Genomic DNA, 22,785 nt, shown 5'->3' with positions numbered 1-22,785 from the left:
CCGCAGCACGCCGCTTTGTCCGTTATGGAAGACGACCAGCAAGCTGTATCAGAGGGAGATGATGATTGCTGTTCGCTTCTCGCTTCGGAGAGAGAGAGGGTTGGGCGAGCTCCGTGGACCTCCCCTCCCCCGCTGTTCGAGAGCGCAGAGGAGGGAAGATCAGCATCGAGGCAGAACTGATGCGTCTGCTCACACAGGCCGTGTCGAGCCTCGGCCTCGATTGGTCGACGCCCGAACAACCTGCACTCAACCGGCTGGATGGACGCTTCCTCTCTGGAGACCGCGCTGCGCCCCCCTCCAGACACGCACCGTTTCTTCCTGAGCTTCACGAAGAGGTAGCGAAATCGTGGAAGGCGCCATTTTCAGCCAGAGTACGTACTTCTGCCTCGCCAGCATTCTCCGTAGTGGACGGTGCTCGAGACAGAGGCTACCACGCTCTCCCTCCGGTCGAGGAGGCGGTAGCGACTCACCTTTGCCCACCCTCTGCTGGACGGCGGGCTAAGGAAGTCCTACCATCCAAAGCTTGCCGCACGTCGTCAGCTCTGAACGGTCGCGTGTATTCCGCCGCCGGACAAGCTGCATCGGCGCTGCACACCATGGCGGTGCTCCAAATCCACCAGGCCAACCTCCTCTGCAAGCTAGACGAGGAAGGCCCGGGCGCGATCAGTGTTCCGGACTTGCGTAGCGCCACAGACTTAGCTCTTCGCGCTACAAAGTCCGCCGCACACGCCATCGGCAGGATTATGGCCACAGCTACTGTTTCCGAGAGACATTTATGGCTGACTCTCTCTGAAATGGCGGAATCCGAGCGCTCTGCGTTTCTCGACGCCCCCATTTCACCGGCTGGCCTCTTCGGATCCTCCGTGAAGGACTTCGCGGACCGATTCGCCGAGGTACAGAAAACTTCGCAGGCCATGAGACATTTCCTGCCAAAGCGCTCCAGTTCCGCAACAGGCCGCCCTAAACAGCCGCCTGCCCGAACTCAGCAGCGCCCCGCGCCCGCCGCACCGGCCCAGCAGCAACAGGCCCGAGAGAGACCACGGTCTCGCTCCGCCGGACGCCGCCCGCCACCGCGTGGTCCTCGGCCCAAGATTTCAATCAAGCCCGAGGCCTCGGCGCCATCCTAGCCCTGCTAGGAAAAAGACGGTGTTCGGGTCCCGCTGCGGCCGGACTTCCACCAAAGATTCCCGCTTGTACAGCCCTAAGTTCCGCGTTTGTACCAGTGTACTCAGCAGCCAACAAACCGGCCGTAAAGCCCGTTTGCCTGCACACAAACGCCGTTTTCACGGCGACCCAGATAAATCTAAAAAAGAGTTTAATTTCTGGTGTTCCGGCCAAGGCCGATGGTGTTATGTGTGTAACTGCAATGCCCACCCAGTGCCCATTCATTCACACAAGCACAGCCCCGTTCAACACAGGGTTTGCACACATAAAATCGGCTCACACCGATTGTGCTTTACGTGTAGTGAGCGTGCCCACTGTCCAGTGCCCACAACCACTACACACTGCACGTTCCGCGGTTTCTGTAAAAACGAAACTAACGAACGGTCAGTCAGTACACAAACACAGTGTCCCCGGTGTTATAAATGTGCCCGCCACCAAGCGCCCACGTTTATTCACAAACATAACGAGCCCCGTAGGGCTCGCCCCGCGTGCTCTCTCTCAACTCAGAGAGTCGAGCGCGCGCGGGACGCATACTGTGTTAAACATGTCCCTCGCCTCAGACGCCACGGCGTCCATGTCACAGCACATGGTTGCTCTCGTGTCGCCGCCATTTCGCGACCAGAGCCCAGATTACATTCAACCCCTAGTCACACGTGCAGATGCATGGGAAGGACTACCCGGGGTTTCAGAATGGGTGCTAGAGACTATAAAAAGAGGCTATTCGCTACAGTTTTATCGACGCCCTCCCCGTTTCACGGAAAAAGTCGAAACCACGGTAAAAACAGAAGTAGCACATCTACTTCGAGCCGAAATAGCGAAGCTATTGAGCAAAGGGGCCATAGAGCCTTTATCTCAAGCTCAGAGCGAAGGGGGCCTGTACAGCAGATATTTCCTGGTACCGAAGAAAGACGGGGGTCTCAGACCCATTTTAGATCTAAGGCGTCTGAACAAAACGCTTGCAAAGCGGAAGTTCAGAATGCTCACGACCAGAAGTATCCTCGCGCAAATTCGCCGAGGAGACTGGTTTATGGCAATAGATCTGAAAGACGCGTATTTTCACATACAAATTGCGTCACGTCACAGGCGATTTTTGAGATTCGCCTTCGAGGGCCGGGCATATCAGTACACAGTCCTGCCATTCGGCCTATCCCTAGCACCTCGTACATTTACAGTGTGCATGGACGCGGCGCTGGCACCCCTGAGACTCCGGGGCGTTCGAATTCTGAACTATTTGGACAGCTGTCATCACAGCGCAGGCGAAATACCCTGCAAATGGCGAAATCCTTCCTCAGCGGCCACATAGTGCCACTCAGGAGATTTCAGAAAATGCTGGGCCTCATGGCCTCAGCCTCAACAGTGCTGCAGTTGGGCCTGCTGCGCATGCGCCCACTACAGTTCTGGTTGAGAGCGCGCGTACCGCGCCGAGCATGGCTACACGGTCGTTATCGCCTCAAGGTCACTCAGGAATGCATTTCAGCCCTGACACCATGGAGAGCGTCAGACTGGTACCGGTCAGGTGTAAGCCTGGGGACTTCCTCGAGCCTGAAGGTGGTGTCCACGGACGCGTCCACCTCAGGCTGGGGAGCACTGCTCGACGGCAGTCCGCTCTTTGGCCAGTGGTCAGAGCGAGCCGAACTACCGCACATAAACTGCCTGGAAATGATGGCAGTGGACTTTGCGCTGAGGCGCTTCTGTCCCCGGATAAAAGGACACCACGTCCTGGTCCGCTCGGACAACATGTCGGTAGTAGCCTACATAAACCGCCAGGGTGGCGTGAGATCCCGGAACCTATTCAGGTTAGCGGAACGCATACTGGTGTGGGCCCAGCACAACCTGCGCTCGTTAAGAGCAATGCACGTGCCAGGCCACTTGAACGTAGGCCCGGACAGACTCTCACGGAACAACGTTCCCACGGGAGAGTGGTCCCTACACACACAGACAGTGCGTCTGCTGTGGAAAACGTTCGGCAGAGCGGAAATAGACCTGTTTGCAAACCAGGAAAACGCTCATTGCCCAGAATTCTTTTCGAAGAGCGCGAACGCGCTGGCCAGAGTCTGGCCCCGCCGCCCGCTCTATGCTTTTCCTCCTGTCTCACTCCTGCCTCAAGTGCTGGAGCGTATCAAGGAGAGCGGATGCTCAGTACTGCTAGTTGCTCCATTCTGGACGAATCAGACCTGGTTCCCAGCTTTGATGCGACTGAAAAGTACTGCCCCGTGGCCGATTCCAGTGAGGAGAGACCTCCTCTCACAGGCCAAGGGCTCGATTCTGCATCCTCACCCCGAACTTTGGTCCCTACACGTATGGGCCATAAACGGGTACCCGCTAACCTCCCAAGAGGAGTGTTAGACACGATCGAACAAGCTAGGGCTCCGTCTACTAGACGGCTCTACGCTTCCAAATGGTCGGTGTTCTCTGGATGGTGTTCAGATCAAGGTCTGTCACCACTTCAGTGTGGAGAACCGGAGATTCTCTCCTTCTTGCAAGAGCTATTGGATAAGGGAAGAACCCCATCCACGCTCAAAGTCTATGTGGCTGCCATATCAGCGTTCGTTAATCCAACGCTTGGCCGTTCACTGGGCAGGAACGACCTGGTGGTCCGCTTCCTGAGAGGCGCCAGGAGGTTAAACCCTCCAAGGCCTCCTTCAGTCCCCATTTGGGACCTTTCTACAGTGTTGAACGCTATGAAAGGGACCCCTTTCGAGCCTATTCACTCAGTTGACATGAAACACCTGTCTCTCAAGACCGTGTTTCTTTTGGCTCTCGCTTCAGTGAAGCGTGTGGGAGACTTGCAAGCGCTCTCAGTGAGAGCTTCTTGTATGGAGTTCGGGCCAAACGACTCTATAGTCGTATTGAAACCGAAGCATGGGTACGTGCCTAAGTCCCTCAACACACCGTTCAGGGCTCAGGTCATCTCCCTGTCGGCCCTGCCGGCCTCAGAGGACGGAAATAGCTCCCTTTGCCCGGTCAGGGCATTAAGAGCTTACGTGTCCCGCTCCGCTGTTTTTCGACAGACGGAGCAGCTCTTCGTTTCGTTCAGCGGGCGCTCCAAGGGACGAGCCGCAACGAAACAGAGTCTGTCTCGATGGGTAGTAGACGCCATTGCGCTAGCCTACGCATCTAGAGGCTTGGAATGCCCTTTGGGCATCAGAGCACATTCCACGAGAGGCATGGCCTCTTCATGGGCTTGGTATAGCGGAATCTCGTTACATGATATCTGTATGGCGGCAGGCTGGGCCTCCCCGTCTACATTTATTAGGTTCTATAACCTAGAGGTTCCTGCGTTGCAGGCTAAACTGCTCTCGGTCTAGAAGACTATGTATAAGTGTTCCTGCCCCGCACTGCGGCCCAGGTCACTTCAATGGTAATATGTACAAGTGCTCCTGCCCCGCGCTGCGGCCCAGGTCACTTCAATGTCTAATATGTATAAGTGTTCCTGCCCCGCGCTGCGGCCCAGGTCACTTCAATGTTTAAGCATCACTCACTGACAATGTGTCCCATGAGCATGCTATTACCCTTCATATATATCTATATTTACATATATATGCTATTATGCCTTAAGAGGCACTACTATAAGGGATGATGCTATTTTAGCCGCTCTCCCTATACTTCTTGGGGTAGGCGCTTGTATACCAGGGCGCGCGCGCCCTTAGGTGTCTGTGTCGATCCAAGAACACGCACGGCGGTTTGCATAGGGTTCCCGTAGCGTTCTTCGACGCAGTACGAGAGAACTCTACGTAAGAGAACGTACTCGGTTACTAACGTAACCTCGGTTCTCTCTAGGAGAGGGAACGAGTACTGCGTCTCATGCCGTGCGTGTCCACGCTGCGTCGCTTCATTGACGAAAATCGGCGTGTTAGACAGCTATGCTCGTATTTATAGGCCTAGGCCACGCCTGTTTGGGCGGGAGGTGACGCAGAAGGGTGCGAAGCGCCCTCATTGGTCAGCGTCCTGGCCTCGCATAGGCTGTGCTTTTCTGGCAGAGCAGCCAATGGGTGAGCTGTATTGCTCCGCCTAGGTTGTATGCTTCAGAAAAACGTTTTACAATATTACAAAATTAAGGATTAATTTTTGGCTTCAATCTCGACAAAGAAATATCTTTCCCGTAGCGTTCTTCGACGCAGTACTCGTTCCCTCTCCTAGAGAGAACCGAGGTTACGTTAGTAACCGAGTACGTTTTAATGAATCATCATAACTCAGATCATTTGTGACCACATGAAGTGGATGATAAATGTTTTGTTTTTTTTCAGCTGATGAACGATTAAAAGAATCCGAATCCACATTAAAGAGATTGGGGATTTAAAGCAGCAGAAAACCTGGGCATCACAAAATACCAGACTTTTAAGTCGTTCAGAACACAACAAACTCATGCAGAAAAAAATGAACATTGTTGCTAGGAAACCTATGACAAATTAAAATAATGTGTTCTAAAATAAGCTCAAAATATCAAATCATGTTTGATATCCTCTGACTTGATGGAATCATAGTTTGATGCTATGTAGTCTGTGTCCATCATCTGACTGCCAAATATCTGCAGACTAGACTTTCGGCAACTAGCATCAACTTGTCTAGACTGCAAAAATCTGGACAAAAGTTGTGTAGTGTTCTAGGTGTGAATGGGCCTTATTTGCCATTTGTTAATTTGCACATGTGAAATTCATGTATTCTTTTTTTAAGCCTGTGACACACCAAACCCACATCAGAGAACTAGCGACAAAGAAAGACGAACAGTCCAAACGATTCCAAACGGTTATTTCGTTTTGAAAATATTTGCGTATGGGAATGCCCAGGTAAGATGATGTAAAATTAGAAGAGCCTTTTATGTGTGCCTTTTGACTTTGGTTGACTGCACTGCCCACAATTCTGTCATAATATACTCACCCTCAAGTTGTTCCAAACCTGTATGAGTTTCTTTCTACTGCTAAAGACAAAAGAAGATATTTTGAAGAATGTTGACGGTAGCCATTGATTTCCATAGTATAATTTTTCCTACTATGGAAGTCAATGCTTACCGTCAACTGAGTAAGTAATGACAACATTTTGGGGTGAACTACTATCCCTTTAGCAAGCCTAATTGGCCAAAAATCCACCAATGGGGTCCTTTTAGTGCTGCAAAAACTGAGCTGACAGATACTCAACGATGGCCCAACTTTGACTGACAGCTGACAATTGGCTTGGTGTCATGACCTTAATGGACAGTAGAAACAGGATTAAATAGTTTGGGAAGAATAGTTATACATTTCATACATTTTTGTTTTTATTGCCAATTAGGGCGGATAAATCTCACACTGATGATGCCTAGTTTTGTTGCTACTAAGGCCCTGTTTATAGTATTAAGATCCGTTTTGGTTTATCAGATCACTATAGACAAAGGAGACACATTCCCATTTACATCTTGAGTTTTAATCCGTCTCTTTTGTCCACTTTCAACCACTTCTGTCCTGATTTCTTCGTTTTTCAGATCTTTTGATCTAATGGACGAAATAAGCTTGAGCAATTTACATACAGTATGAACGCACGGGCGACGGAAAAACATACGCATAGCATCAGCTTTCGTTTCAGCTCTGACTGCCACAGGATCACACCGAACACTGTGAGTGAGTGTTATAAATCAGGAATGGTAAGAGAACATTCTCCTTGGTTTTTCATCTTCAAAAATGCTTGGGTCTTCAGCTGAAAAAGTTAAAATCCCGTCTGGCTAGTGCGCTTCCCATAATGTTTACGTCAGTGGGCGGAGAGAAGGCTGTCTTTTGTGGCTGTTTGAACGTATTTGACCACATGCACGTTTACACTACGAAAGACTCCCTCTGGAGGTGGTCGAAAGTGAACAAGCTCAAAACGTTTTAGACCCCGTTTACACCTGTACTTAGTGTCGTCCACTAGTGATCCGATCGACCAAAACGCATCTTAATACCAGGTGTAAACAGGGCCTAAATGCCTTTACCAAAAAACACGAAATGGCTTTATGGGATGAAACGGAAGTAGCAAAAGTGACCAGACTTTGGGTGTGTAATCTGAGGCTGAGACTATAATGTGAGCCATGGAGAAATGTAACAAAATCATGATGTGTGTGCACGTACCGCAGCGCTGAGCGCCACACATCTGCCTGGTTCTCCAGTGGGCTGAGCTGTCGCCAACCAAGCACCTGCACTAGTCCTGTCATTCCCAGCGAGCAAAACGAAGTGCCCAGGAGAGAAACACCAACACATTCATGTCAGGGGAGAAACAGAGAAACACTCGAAGCTCTTCAAGACGAAGAAGGAGATAGGCAGGATTTGAGATGACAGCAACCAAAAAACAACCTGGGTGCCGAAGAGGAGGGGAGAGAGAATGGGGAAGGGGAATTGGGGGGGATGCTGCAAGAGGGAGGGAGGGATGGAGACAGAGAGGAGGGTAAGATAGAAAAGAGAGAGAACAGCTAGTCAGAGCGGCACAGAGGCAGACTGAGGTAGAGCAGGGGCTGAAGACGACACTCCATCCCGCAACCATGACAACGCAGGCAAGCGCATGCCAAGCCCCCGTACCCTCGCACCACCGATAAGGGGGCTGTGAACCTCGATGGACACAGGGAACGACTGCAAAACACATTGAGGCACTGAAAACCTGGAATGATCCTTTTTTCTGCATCGATTAGTTCTTTTCCTGCGCTTTCACCTGGTGAGATGTGTTGAATTGCTGCTCATCAGGGTGGGCTGAATCCGGATCAAAGCGAACAGCTGGAAACCACACGCCGGAGCCTTTTCCACTGTGACCCATCAATGGAGTCCCTGAGGTGGGCTTAATACCGCTCAATGGTTCTCCTACGGAGCAAACGACCAGGCGCAATGCCAGCAGGCTTGAAGACAGATTATTCTTGAAATTCGCCTGTGAGATTGAAGAGACAAAACATGTAAGCCAGATGATGCCCGGTGAGTGCGCATTCCTAATTTTGCATGTGGAACAAATTTAATAATTTGGAAAAGTATGAGAATTTCAACATGTTGCTGAAGGTGCAGTAAGATCAGTGGGTTGAAAAAAACATCAGTATACACATCAAATGTATTGGCTACTATCGGTTACTTCGAACAGGGTTGACACAGAAGGAAGATGCGAGAATGTATCAAGAAAATGTTATCATAAAGGATGAGAATGAACAGTTTATACCAATGAGTGGCTCTTTTCGAAAATTGACTGCAAAACTGATTTGTAGAAAGGGTTTCTATACTGATAGCTGCTATTGAAGCATTCAGAAAATGGTTAAGCAATATCTTAGAAAAAACACTCTGTTGTCGAAGCACACAAGCACATTTAAGTGTGGCAGCCGTCTGCGACTGTCAACAGGTTATTAAGGCTTTAATGAATCTCCCACAGCGATGTTTGATGGCCTGTCCTCACGAAACGGTACCATGTGTCGCCATGACTTGCTTCTGATATAATTAACAGGACACTGAACTATATATATATATATATATATATGAAATGTTTCATGGGAATATCAGACAGTTTGCATGTCCTCATTCATAACCATTACATTTAAATACACTCAAAAAAAGAACGTGTTGGCTCAACAAAAGAAATTAACGCAACTGTTTTAGAGTGTTTTTTAGTTACATTGAGTGAATTTACATTCAACCAACAAGCTACATTGAGTTACTACATTAGCAAAAACACACATTTTTAAGTTGATAACTCAAAAAAATTAAGTCGATCCAACTTCCAGAGTTGTAGCCCTGGAACCAATTCATCTTAACTATTTCAGTTCAAATCAGCAGCTATCATAGCACGTGCTAACATAACTTATTTAACATGCATATTTAATGAACAAGTAAGATATTGATTTAAGTCATTGCTTATAGAATCAATGTTGTGTTTACCTTCATGTATCTACTCTTCAGCACAATGGTAACCACATAAACTCTATTAAATGTCAAACATAACAGTATTAAACATTAATAGGTCTTTTCCTTCACTAAAAACACTCAATTTCAACATTTATTCTCCTTATCCAGTCATATGCAAAGCATGCTGGGAACTAGAATTTTTTCCGAAATTATCAAGACAATTTCCTTGTTACTACAACCTAATAAAAAAAAAGCAGATAAATTACAGACGATATTAAGTTGATTTAATGATCAACATTATTATGTTAACAGAACTTTACAAAATAATGTTTGCAATGTAAAATGTTTAATTAAAACAATACATTTAAATTTTTAACTTGCACCCATGCATTTATTAAAGTTGTGCTAACAGGTCCCCTGAATTACTTTTTAGAGTGGGCTAAATAGAATTGAAAGTAAATTTGAGAGGAATTTTTGTTTCACTTTTTTAAGGTGTCATTGTTACAGTGTAATAATTACACAAAAATGTACTGAATAATATTAATTAACAACATGTAGCCTACTCACTATAGGGTTTGGGTTAGGGTTTGGTTACGGGCACTGTAAAATAATTTGCTTTATACAAATTTTATAGAAAATCTGTGAATTTGTCTTTTTCCTTCATTCTTTATTCAAACCTGTTAAATTGTAACATTTCCACATTTAAATGGACATGGATCAACAAAAAGTATTCTAATATTTCAAATGTTTTAACTATATAGCACAAAAAATATTGACTAAGGGTAGATATTAGATATCCTTCAACCCTGTATCAATCAGCCAATAAAATGTAATAATAATCATAATTCATTCAAAAAATATAAACATATATTTGGCATTAAAATAAAACTATTTCATTTAAAAATTAAAATGATAAACTAAAATAAATATATTCTAAATGAATTAATTAAATTTAAATGTAAAATTTTGTAATTGGTTTTTGATATTCAGAAGTATGATTTATTATTGTAAGCAACATTTTTAAATAAAGTTATTTTAAAAATCAGAAAACAACAACAAATATTTTTAGCACAAAGCATCATATCCTGACAATGTAGTCAATAAGGAAAACATCAAGATTTCTTGACGCCATTAAAAAAGTAGTAGTGGATGTTTTGAAGGTTTAATTTAAAGTGAAAATATTATCAGGCATGAAAATAGTTCAGCATTATGTAGGTTACCGGCATGCTGGTCACAGGTGTGCTCTGATGTTCTTGACTTCATTTTTTATGTTTCACGCTTCGGTCAACTTATGTGTAAATACAATTTAATGCTGCTTTCGCAATTCTATTATTATATAACATCATGTGGGTCAGAGATCATTCCTGAACAAAGACACTTCATTTTTCACCTGCTTTTTACCAAGAGTTAATAGCATTGTTTTTGTTCCGTTCTCCATATGAAAGGTTTCCATGAATATCTCCTAAACGTGAAACTGTAAAACACAGCAACAGGGTGCAGACACAAATGCTCAATTATAACTCAGTGTGCTTGATAAGTGGATCATTACTGTTAATAGTGCATGCATTAAAATTATTAAGCCTTTTCTAACACAACCGGAAATGGTGCACCCGTATACACTAGTGGAGGGCTCCTAATGAATTCAAAGGACAGCTCTGAACAAATATTACTATATTTGCCGCTATGTTTAAAATAGAATATTAGTGTATGTTAAACCGTGAGATGCATTACATTGAAGATATATGAAGATACATTTTCCAATATTGTTTTCAAATAACACTGGTGATAGGCTATCATTTCAGAAAAAAATATGATTTATATATATATATATATATATATATACATATGTAAGCAGGATCACTATAATCATAGAAAGACATTATTTTAAAAATTCATAAAATATGTCATTTATCTCACTGGAAAAACAAGGTTGAGTTGAGTGCATTGCATTATGGTATGCAATATTTCATCCAGGGTATTCCACTTATAATAGTTGTATGCCATTCTGAATTCATTCCTCTTGTTTTTGTGTTTAGTGTAGTAGTCACATTAGTGAACAAATCTCTGTAATTTTATGGTACAGTGGTACTGATGACAGATAATGGTACTGTGATGCCTCCTGGGATCCTATTAGTGTCAGCTAAGGGACATATAGGCCCCAAAATGATCCTATTGTATCCCAGAGGAAATATTCCAACCAACCATCTGACATCACCTGCATGCTGTCAGCTGCATCCTGATGTCAGTATATCCTTAAACCAATTGAATAAGGCCAGTCTGGTTAACGACCCTGTTCTGTGGCGGGAACCGTCTTGTCATTTTAACAAAGTGGCGCTCAGGTTTTACATAGACAAGCCCTCTCGTCCACCATTGAAATCTCTGTGAAAAACAGCAGTGATTGTGACGCAGGTCGGCTCTATAGGGTTAACAACAATCAGTACAGAAGGGGGGGTTGGATTTCTATCCTGTGGAATTGCTAACCGGCTCACCCACACTCTAGTAAACAGCTGCCTGTCCCTAATTAGCGTTTCGAACTGAATGTCTGTGCCGTGTGTGGGCTCCGGTCTCAAAAACGCATTCAGTGTTATGTCCAGCTGAAGCTTTTCCCTAATACCAACTAAACTAATGCTGTCTGCGTTTCTGTGGCTACCTTTCTGAAAGCCACACAATCCTGACATGTAAAGGACCAGGTGCACTTTATTTTTCGGTGTTCTGCATACAGTTGAGCACGCAAGACCTTTCAAAGTAGTGTCACTGGCCCTGTCCTAAATGGCACCCTAAATGGCATTTAGGGTGCATTTAGGGTCCATTCTTTCGTGACACAAAGTGTTTTGACTGTTGAGTAGAAGTCTTCTGCAGAGCTCGCCCCAGTGCAGGCTCTACTAAGGTGCGCATCGAGGGAACATATCAAGCGCAAAGGGGGCACTCGTGAGCACCCTTCTAAAACCTGAAATGACAAATGGGACACCCTACAGTCTCGTGGACTTCGTGTTTTTGTGCACGTTGTGGCCATACATGTGAAGTGTGACATTTAGGACAGGGCCATTGAGTGTGGTTGGACGTGCTATTTTTCATAAATAAAAGTGCTCAAATCAGCACAGTTGAGTCTGCGACTTGTGTGCTGACAACAGGAAGTTCAGAAACGACCTCTACAGTCGCGTCTATATAGACAGGAAGTTCAGAAACGACCTCTATAGTCGCGTCGATGCTGACAGGAAGTTCAGAAATGACCTCTATAGTCGCGTCGATGCAGACATGAAGTTCAGAAACGACCTCTATAGTCGCGTCGATATAGACAGGAAGTTCAGAAACGACCTCTACAGTCGCGTCGATGCAGACAGGAAGTTCAGAAATTACCTCTATAGTCGCGTCGATGCAGACAGGAAGTTCAGAAACGACCTCTATAGTCGCGTCGATGCAGACAGGAAGTTCAGAAATTACCTCTATAGTCGCGTCGATGCAGACAGGAAGTTCAGAAACGACCTCTATAGTCGCGTCGATATAGACAGGAAGTTCAGAAACGACCTCTACAGTTGCGTCGATATAGACAAGGAAGTTCAGAAACGACCTCTACAGTCGATATAGACAGGAAGTTCAGAAACGACCTCTACAGTCGATATAGACAGGAAGTTCAGAAACGACCTCTACAGTTGCGTCGATATAGACAAGGAAGTTCAGAAACGACCTCTACAGTCGATATAGACAGGAAGTTCAGAAACGACCTCTACAGTCGATATAGACAGGAAGTTCAGAAACGACCTCTACAGTCGATATAGACAGGAAGTTCCGATACGACCCCTACAGTTGCGTCGATACCAAGCGTGCCGCACAAGCCCTGAAAAGTGAAGCCAAAGCGTCCTAGTATAGGTTATAAACCTTGCCTCCCCATTTTATTGAGCGTGTGCTTGCGATTGATTCTGTGAGACTGAGGGCGGAGCCTTGATTTTGCGGCTTTACTTCCTGCTCACTACGGCACAGACTCAGAGCCCGAGATCACTACTGTGCAGACTCAGATCCCGAGATCACTACTGTGCAGACTCAGGTCCCGAGATCACTACTGTGCAGACTCAGGTCCCGAGATCACTACGGCACAGACTCAGGTCCCGAGATCACTACTGTGCAGACTCAGGTCCCGAGATCACTACTGTGCAGACTCAGGTCCCGAGATCACTACTGTGCAGACTCAGGTCCCGAGATCACTACTGTGCAGACTCAGGTCCCGAGATCCCTACTGTGCAGACTCAGGTCCCGAGATCACTACTGTGCAGACTCAGGTCCCGAGATCCCTACTGTGCAGACTCAGGTCCCAAGATGTCAGTCATATCGGGACACTGGCGGCTTCACTTCTCACCAATGGAAGAGAGCGAAGGAGCGTCTCACAACTTTTTTTACAGGCTATGGTCGATACAAACAGGAAGTTCAGATACGACCTCTGCGGTCGTGTCAAGGCAAACTGAAATTTCAGAAAAGGCACAGGGGGCACAGACAGTTCAGACACGGCACCTGCGGCCGTAACAGAGGCATCAGGAGAAACAGTGAGTTCAGAGAATGCCGCCACCTCTGGAGAAACAGGCGTGGTGTGTGTATCTAATGCCTTCTGTACACCTAAAGACTTTGAAAAGATTCAGAAAAGACTTTATAAGATTATCAGCTCACATCTAAAGACTTGCTTTCACAGACTCACAGTCTCAGACTAAAGATTTGACAAACACTGAATCTTGTAGTGACACTATTTACAAGACTACAACAAATTTTTTCCTCCATTCAAATAGGCATTTTTATGCATATTTTTTGTTTGATGAGTAAAAATATGTTAATTTATATTGTTTAATTACAATAAATCACTTTCTTTTCCAGGAAAAAAAAATCAAATTAGACATTATGTGAACATCTCTTAATAAAGAGTTGACTATTTAATGGGATGACCTAACTTTTTCACATGACTGTATATGGGGGTTATGAATCTATATCATTATATGATGAGAACAATAGTTTGAACTAAATGTCTTGAAAGGGTATAATTTTAAAGCACGCAGTGTGTTTATCGTGTAATATATACGCGAAAATGAGTTTTTACGTGCATAGTATACGCATGGATAGCACATGGGTAGGTTTAGGGTGGGGTGTGTGTATGTATTATACGCTTGGGTAGGATTAGTGGTGTGGGGTGCGTGTGTATATCACGCAATAAAGTGCGTATCATATGCACGCGCAAAACTGCGTATCATATCCACGTAAAATCTCATTTTCGCGTATTTAAATTGCACGATAAACACACTGCGTGCTATAGAGACGCATTTGCGTGCTCAACAAGGCGCTCCTCTTTATCCACGGTCCATTTTCGCCTACTTGGCGCTCGTTGTGTTTCCACGTCCGTCGACATGTTTCTTTGTGACTGATGGCTTCCTGTTTCCGTCACTATGACTACGCTAGGACTTGCGATAATATCAAACATGTTTGATATGAAAGACTAGAGAAAGACTGGCATAAATCGGGTCGCCGACTGCAGATTATCCCCTCACATTTAACGATCGAGACGACGGGAGCGCGCCGAGACTCCAGTAAGATTCCTAAAGACTGCCGGTCTTTAGTCTGGGACTGTGAAAATCCTTTGGTGTACGCCCAGCATTAAACACACAAAATGGTGGCAGCCCTCACAGGGAGAACAGTGGCCAATAAACCTACCTCTGAGATAGGCAGCGCTGCAGCTGGCGGGCTTGATAGTGCTGAGACTAGCAAAGTTCTCGGGATGCCTGCAACTCGCACCGATGTCAGCGGCGGATCCGCCACACTGGGCATCAGTCTTCTCCGACACGAGATGGGTCCAGCGGTCGGAATGGTACCGGCAGATGGTGACGTCTGCAGTCACAGCGGCCGTCGAAGCTTGGGCCGTATAGCCCCCTCAAAAAAATTGTTTAAAGGGTGGATCCTCCTCCACTTCCCCCACAGTTTAGGGAGATCAACACAGCCGCAAAGCGAGGTCAATATACTGAGCCAGGCTCCAGCCGGTATATTCCTCCGGCATCTGTTGGGCAATGTTGTCATCGAGCCCGCTCAAAAACAGTCCATTTGCTGGGTGTCCTCTAATGGCACGAGATGGCAGCAAGCCAAAAACTCCTACACGTAATTTTCTATGGACTGGCCTTTCTATGGACTGGCCAAATCACTCTCACAGGGTCGTGGTTACTCCCTGTTTGATCCATTTTTGGTTAGTCATTCTGTCACGTAGGTGTGAATGATCAGGCAGGGTAGCGGATCTAAATGCAGAAATACTTTAATAAAACACATAGGGAAACACTAGGAACAAGTCACACAAGGAAACACCACACATAACAGCCACAACAACTAACAAAACACAAGTGCACTATATACTGTATACACAGGGAAGACTAACTTAAGATAACAAGTGGACGTGGTAAATGGGAAACACCTGGGGAAAAACTACAAAGAACTTTAAAACATGGCGCAAGACAGGAAATAACAAAAGAGTCCATGAACACACAGGGAATACATGACGGTATAACAAATATGTTGTAACAATGTGAACAGAATTTCGAAAAACCTGCTTGGTCTGATGGTCTTGGTCCAGTTCCCCTTATCTGCTCTTATCATTGCAGCAGCCCTCACTCATATTTTCAATCAGTTTTGCTTCACTGCAGAAATGGCCATGGTTTGGAAACTATTAACTGTGCAGCCCTTATTCAAAGGTTGTGATATGGTTGAATCGAACTCATGTAGGCCTTTCTCTATGGTACATTGTATCCAAAAAAAATGGTATCCAGTACATGATGTTCTGATCTCTGTCAAGGTTCATTATCTATATGTTTCTCACATTGTTATACAACAATATAACATTTGTCATCTCACCCATTTGTTGTCATATATCAAGATCAATTTTAGCCTCCACATTTTTTTTAATCTATATCACTAACAAAGTGTAGTATGTTAATCACTAACATACAACAAATATGTATTTAGCTGGCCTCACAGAACTGATATTTACAGTAATACATTACAAAAACAGTACAGTAACTGGCTCGATGGCATCTGATCTTTATTTTCCATCACATTTACACTTAGTCATACTTATATCTGATTATTAAAAAGCCAAAAATAAATGTGATGCAAGATGCATTCGAGACAGATTGATATTCATGCGGTTATACAATCAATTGAAATGTATAAAGAGAGAATATAAAATATCAAGCTGGGTTTTCTTTTCTTTTTCTCTTTAACGGACAGCATTCATCACATCATCAAAAGGGTTGTGTTTTTGTCATAACTGATGCCATCCCATTTAGGTACTTCTAGATAATGGAAATACTGGATGTAATCTAAATCCAAATTAAAGGAATAAAAGGAAACAAAGATCCTCAATTAAATATCCAATATCAACTAATATCTTACACTCCTGTTCACTTACATGCTCTCCTTCATCAGGTGCTAAAAGATTTTGCATGCTCACGTGGACATTTTAAGTCATCTTTTTGTGGATTCCTGCTCATGTGGCACTGCGGGAAATTAAATAGCAGATGAGTTGGCAACAAAGGCTTTAAAGTATACAAGAATAAATGTTAATGTCCCTCTGTGGAAAGCTCAAATGAAGGGCTTAATTAAAAAGACAATTAAGAATAGATGGCAAGAGTTGTGGACACAGGAAGGAAAGGGAAGACACTTATAAAAAAAGAAGTAGGATATGTGAGAGAGTTTTTGGCAAAAGAAGGGATGACAATAATTTCATGACTTTGTATTGGACACACAGATTTGAATCAATCACCTTTTAAAATTGGTAAATATAATTAGGATTGTGCAGCATATGTGGATTACCTGGAACAGTCGAACATGTTCTTTTAAAGTGTGCTGGTTATAATGAAGAACGATCTCAGCTCATAGAAGAGGTTAAGGCTAAAGGTTAAAAAGGTTAACATTAAAGAGCTTGCTGGACAATAATTCAAAAGTGAATTCTGCTTTATTTGAATATCTTAAGATAACACATTTGATTAGAAGAATACATTTCTTTTTTTCTTTTTTTTCTTTCCATTGTCCGTCAACACTTCACACTCCACCAGTAGTTGGCAGAAATGCACCAAAGCTGGTTTGCCAACCGCCATTAAATTCAGAAGAAGAAGAAGAAATTACAAACTTTCTTAGGTACTTATTTCGAATAAGTACTTCTCAACCGCTAAAAAATATGGTCTATATAGAGTGTGTGTAGTATGAATGTAATCCGAATGTACTACATTCGCCATGTTGTCATTATCATGTGAGTGACCTAACTTCGTCAGTTGCGTCGCTTCACTGCCAGTCATAAATCCTCTCCCGTGGCCTCATGGGATAGTAAAGTGTCCATCATATGCACACTTTAGAATCTCAGTGGAAGTAGTAGGTCATCCGGGGACTTTTCGCCAGATATTACAAATATTGGCAGTTTGTATTTGTATATATACAAATATTGCCAGTTAACTTTAATAAGTAAAAGTAATAATTTCTGGTGCTAATCATGATGATTCCTGTCATATAGTTGATATTATTATTTTTTTTTAAAGCATCTTATGTCAATGTCCGAACCAAACCACATCTGAAACAAAATTTGAAAGAAAAAAAACATCTGTGGATAGGCTACCCATTCGTTGAACTATTTTCAGGTGCACATGATTCAGTCCAATGGAGAGAAAAAATCCAAGTGCTGGAAAAACTAGAAGCCTTAACATTTATAAACTTCTATATAAAATATCACCAATCCACTGCAGTAAACTAAGAGAAAATACACAGCTGCCACAGGAGATCAGTGTGAACTTAAATATGTGTTCACACTAAATGCCAGCAGATGCTCATGGAACACAATCAATGACACCGACCGCTCTGGGATGTTTCTTTGAGCTTGCAGAGGGTATGATGCCGTTCATGGCTCTCTAACTCTCTCTCTCTCTCTTCTCTGTGGAGTTCTGCCATTCTATCAATGTCAGAATCAAAGTGCTAGGCTAGTTCATCTTTTAAAGACAGCCCAGCCTCTGTTTATAGCTGGAGGCAGAGGTCTGTACGGCTCACAAGAGATTTTTGCTTTTGCTTTTTGTTTCAAATGAGTAATAGCAACAACATCCATCTCTAACTCCCTTTATAACCAAACCCACACACATACCCTACTCTTAGTGCACTGGTTTCGTGAAAAAGCACTGTTGCTTTAACTGAAGTTGCTGTTCACATTATGGGGCATAGCACTATTTGAATGACGCAATTCCAGGTTTTTTGAGGGCTAGATTGAAGGGGATATCTTGAGTCGTTTTAGTATCTTGGGTGCATTTGGGGCTCCAACTCTTCTTCTCTCTCATTGCTTAACTTATTTATTCTTCACTGTGCTATCAAAGGCAAAAAAAGCCCCACTTCCAAAAATAACTTTAAAGTAATATCGTTATTGTCATCTTCCTCGTCCTCCACAATGTAAAGAACATCCTTCATTACGAGATCAAACGAAATCAAATCAGGATATTGAAATTGAAATCAAAGCAACAAACTTAAATCTAATTGAAATACTTAAATATTTCACACAAAATAAACAATGCAATGAAAAAAAATATATGGTTATATTCAGTCATGTTATTTATTGAACAAGTTGTGCTGTTTTCATATGGAAACATTTAAACATGAATATTAGTTGGGGCTGTGCACATTCACTGCCAAACCACACTAATGAACTAAAATGTTCATCCAGGTCTACAATTATGCTGAATAAAACATGGGTCGATTCCCTGTGGAAGCCTTGTTCAGCTTTTATGAAGCAGTGAGGTGTGAAGTACTACAGCAAACGGAGAAAAACACATTGCCTCTATTCTTACATAATGAAATGCTCACAGAAACGAGTATAAAGTGCATCATATAAAATGGGGTTCAAATTGATGGGGGTCACAGTAAATCTAGATCGCTGTCTTGGTTTTGGCAAGGTTCACAAATCCTGATGGATGCCAGGAGGGCTAAATTACTGCAATGAACTAAGTGCTAATATTTGTTTGAGTGAGCAAAAAGGCCTGAGCATAAATTAATGTATCCCTTTCTTTGAAAGTCCTATATAGCAGGCCTTGACCAACCATTCTTATTTCTTTTGGATTGGCCATCACAACTCTTTGAAATGATGGATTCATGGTTTTATATTATTTTACATTTACATGTAATTTGAGAAATTTTACATTAATTTACATTTAATTTGTGAGGTCTTACATGATTTTACCATTAAATTGTGGACAAGGGTTATTCTTCTTGGTGCATCCACTTATCTCTATTTATCAATTCCATCAATTATTTGTTAATTGGGATTGATTAGTAAAGCCTAGACAGTGTGTATCTCTAGTGTCTCAGGGTGAAACAAAGCAACAAAAGCCAGATATCTTGGCAGTTGCATACACAATTTTACGCATCTGTTACCTGCCATGTCTAGAAATTGAAGGGGTGTTATGGATTAGTAATGGTGTGTGATCATGTTTGAAGATGTTTACTTTAACATCAAAAAAAGGAAAAATGAGGCATGAGCCGCCTGAAAAAAATGGAAGACAGCCTGGAAATATTAAAGTCTTAGCCCTTGTAGAGGAAAAATGATGTCTTGACTTTTTAATTTGGAAACATCATACAAAATATTGAAAAGTATGCAATCTTAAATGTTCCAAAAATATTTTTTTAACTGAAAAAACACTTAGAACAGAGGATAGACACCCATCATAAACCTTGTTGATATGAAAATAACAACACCAACAACAGTGAAATTTAAGGTTGAAACAACACATTACAATAATTCATATTCTGGTTTTACCTGCATATGTGATTCAGGAATGTAAGGCAGCAATGACATGCAGCGTCTTGTTTGCTGCCACTGTTACCCAGGGTGTCCCCCAGGGCTCAGTCATTGGCCCTCTGTTCTTTCTCAACATTTCCCCATAGACAAATAATGTGATGTCAGTTCCAGTTTTATACTTTCCTTTTCCCTAATTACTGCACATTTGTATGCTGTTTCCCCCCCACCAAATGTGTCAAGCTGAGCAGTGTTGGGAAATGTTTTAAATGTAACACATTTTAAATGTCAATTATTATTAAAAAAACTGAACAAATTATGTTGCACAATTGACACGATTTCAGGTTAAAAGAAGCAAATATGTCTCACATTAAAAGAATGCTAAAAGGGCTAAAATATCAATAATTCTAAACAGATAAAGCCTATAAATTATAGTGTAACCATCAAGTTTCTTACTAAATATATTGACCCCAGATATAGAGATCCTTCAGATTAATGATTCAGGAAAGTTTCAATCACTTGTAGTGAACAGCTCTCCTTGGAAATCAGGGCTCAATCAAGCCGGGAAAAAAACGTCTTTATATCACAGTTTGACACCCTCGACCAGCTGACTCTCTTGAACACCTGGTTGTGAGCTACACTTGGAAGCTTTGGCAATCATCTGGACATAGCATTTCATATTCTGTGTTCCATCTGAAAGTGCCGACTAGATAGGCCTAATCATTAAGCATTTTAACATGATTAATTCATATTTCTTCAGAAATCTGAAGAACAAAAGCTTTAGTTCTGAGGTTTGAACTTCATCAGTGCAAATCTAGATGGTATTTTTTAGATTATTTTATATTTTATAAAATTTATTCCACCATCTCTTACATGGAGCCTCTGTGAAACTCATCAGTGAACAAAGATTGAGTTGTAGATATATTAGTTCTTAAGAAAGAGGGACTTCAGGGACAATGGCAGTAATTTGCTTGTTTGAGTGTGTGCTTGTGTGAAGAGAGAGAAACTGAATACCAAAACCCACATGAATTACTATTCTGTACCTTTATGTCAGACAGAACTTTCGTTGAAAGCATAAAAGATGTTAGGATCTAACTGTGCTTTTCCTTTGTGCTTTCAAACACCTACTATACTTCATTAACTGTGAATTCTATTTTTCTAATTAAATTGACAAAATCAACATATCTTTGTAGGTTAATTACTGTTGCTGTGAATACCTTAAAACCATATTAGGGATAGTTCACCCAAAAATGAAAGACTATTCTGAATATTAGAAGAATATTCTGTCATCATTTACTCACCCTCATGTCAGAAGTCAGTGGTCAACAAAACTGTTGGTTTACAAAAAAGAAAGTCATACAAGTTTGGAACAACATGAGGGGTGAGTAAATGAGTAAATCATATCATTTTCGTTTCTTTAAAGAAAGGATAACCGATATATGTGGCTTTCAAAAATAACCATCCTGAGAAATATTCACTGGATTAAAAAGTGTCTTGCCATGTAGATGTGTTTTGATTTAGCATATCAATTATAAAAGGAATGTGTAATCTGTTTGTTTGCTCAATCTCTGCTCAGCTTTTTCTGGACTTGTGTCATCTTATGTCACCGAGTCCACATAAACCCCATGGCGCAGCTGTACTACAACAAGGCCAGTAACTCCCCGTACCGCGATCGCATCCCCCTGCAGATCGTGAGGGCGGAGGTTGAGCTGTCTGCCAAGGAACGAGCCTACCTGACGGCGGTGGAGAAGGGCGACTATGCTGGAGTTAAACAGGCCCTTGAGGAGGCCGATATCTATTACAACATCAACGTGAACTGCCTGGACCCATTAGGCCGCAGCGGACTCATTGCTTAACTTCTTTATTCTTCACTGTGCTATCAAAGGCAAAAAAAGCCCCACTTCCAAAAATAACTTTAAAGTAATATCGTTATTGTCATCTTCCTCGTCCTCCACAATGTAAAGAACATCCTTCATTACGAGATCAAACTAAATCAAATCAGGATATTGAAATTGAAATCAAAGCAACAAACTTAAATCTAATTGAAATACTTAAATATTTCACACAAAATAAACAATGCAATGAAAAAAAAAATATTGTTATATTCAGTCATGTTATTTATTGAACAAGTTGTGCTGTTTTCATATGGAAACATTTAAACATGAATATTAGTTGGGGCTGTGCACATTCACTGCCAAACCACACTAATGAACTAAAATGTTCATCCAGGTCTACAATTATGCTGAATAAAACATGGGTCGATTCCCTGTGGAAGCCTTGTTCAGCTTTTATGAAGCAGTGAGGTGTGAAGTACTACAGCAAACGGAGAAAAACACATTGCCTCTATTCTTACATAATGAAATGCTCACAGAAACGAGTATAAAGTGCATCATATAAAATGGGGTTCAAATTGATGGGGGTCACAGTAAATCTAGATCGCTGTCTTGGTTTTGGCAAGGTTCACAAATCCTGATGGATGCCAGGAGGGCTAAATTACTGCAATGAACTAAGTGCTAATATTTGTTTGAGTGAGCAAAAAGGCCTGAGCATAAATTAATGTATCCCTTTCTTTGAAAGTCCTATATAGCAGGCCTTGACCAACCATTCTTATTTCTTTTGGATTGGCCATCACAACTCTTTGAAATGATGGATTCATGGTTTTATATTATTTTACATTTACATGTAATTTGAGAAATTTTACATTAATTTACATTTAATTTGTGAGGTCTTACATGATTTTACCATTAAATTGTGGACAAGGGTTATTCTTCTTGGTGCATCCACTTATCTCTATTTATCAATTCCATCAATTATTTGTTAATTGGGATTGATTAGTAAAGCCTAGACAGTGTGTATCTCTAGTGTCTCAGGGTGAAACAAAGCAACAAAAGCCAGATATCTTGGCAGTTGCATACACAATTTTACGCATCTGTTACCTGCCATGTCTAGAAATTGAAGGGGTGTTATGGATTAGTAATGGTGTGTGATCATGTTTGAAGATGTTTACTTTAACATCAAAAAAAGGAA

The 22,785-nt window shown here is 42.5% G+C and overlaps 1 long non-coding RNA gene across 1 annotated transcript in view; it reads left to right on the top strand.

The window, feature by feature from the left end:
• The window catches only part of LOC306984943, a 35,478-nt gene extending 13,640 nt beyond the window's left edge, over window positions 1-21,838 (top strand). Inside the window, exon 3 of the long non-coding RNA XR_013794694.1 lies at window positions 21,335-21,838. This is a non-coding gene — a long non-coding RNA (uncharacterized lncRNA). The remainder of the gene's footprint in view (window positions 1-21,334) is intronic.
• The last annotated feature ends 947 nt before the right edge of the window (window positions 21,839-22,785 follow it).

This window comes from Phoxinus phoxinus (assembly GCF_949152265.1).
Source record: "Phoxinus phoxinus genome assembly, chromosome: 17".
Lineage (NCBI taxonomy): Eukaryota > Metazoa > Chordata > Actinopteri > Cypriniformes > Leuciscidae > Phoxinus > Phoxinus phoxinus.
The sequence above is the reverse complement of the archived record's forward strand: the minus strand, read 5'-3'. Positions and strand labels throughout refer to the sequence as shown.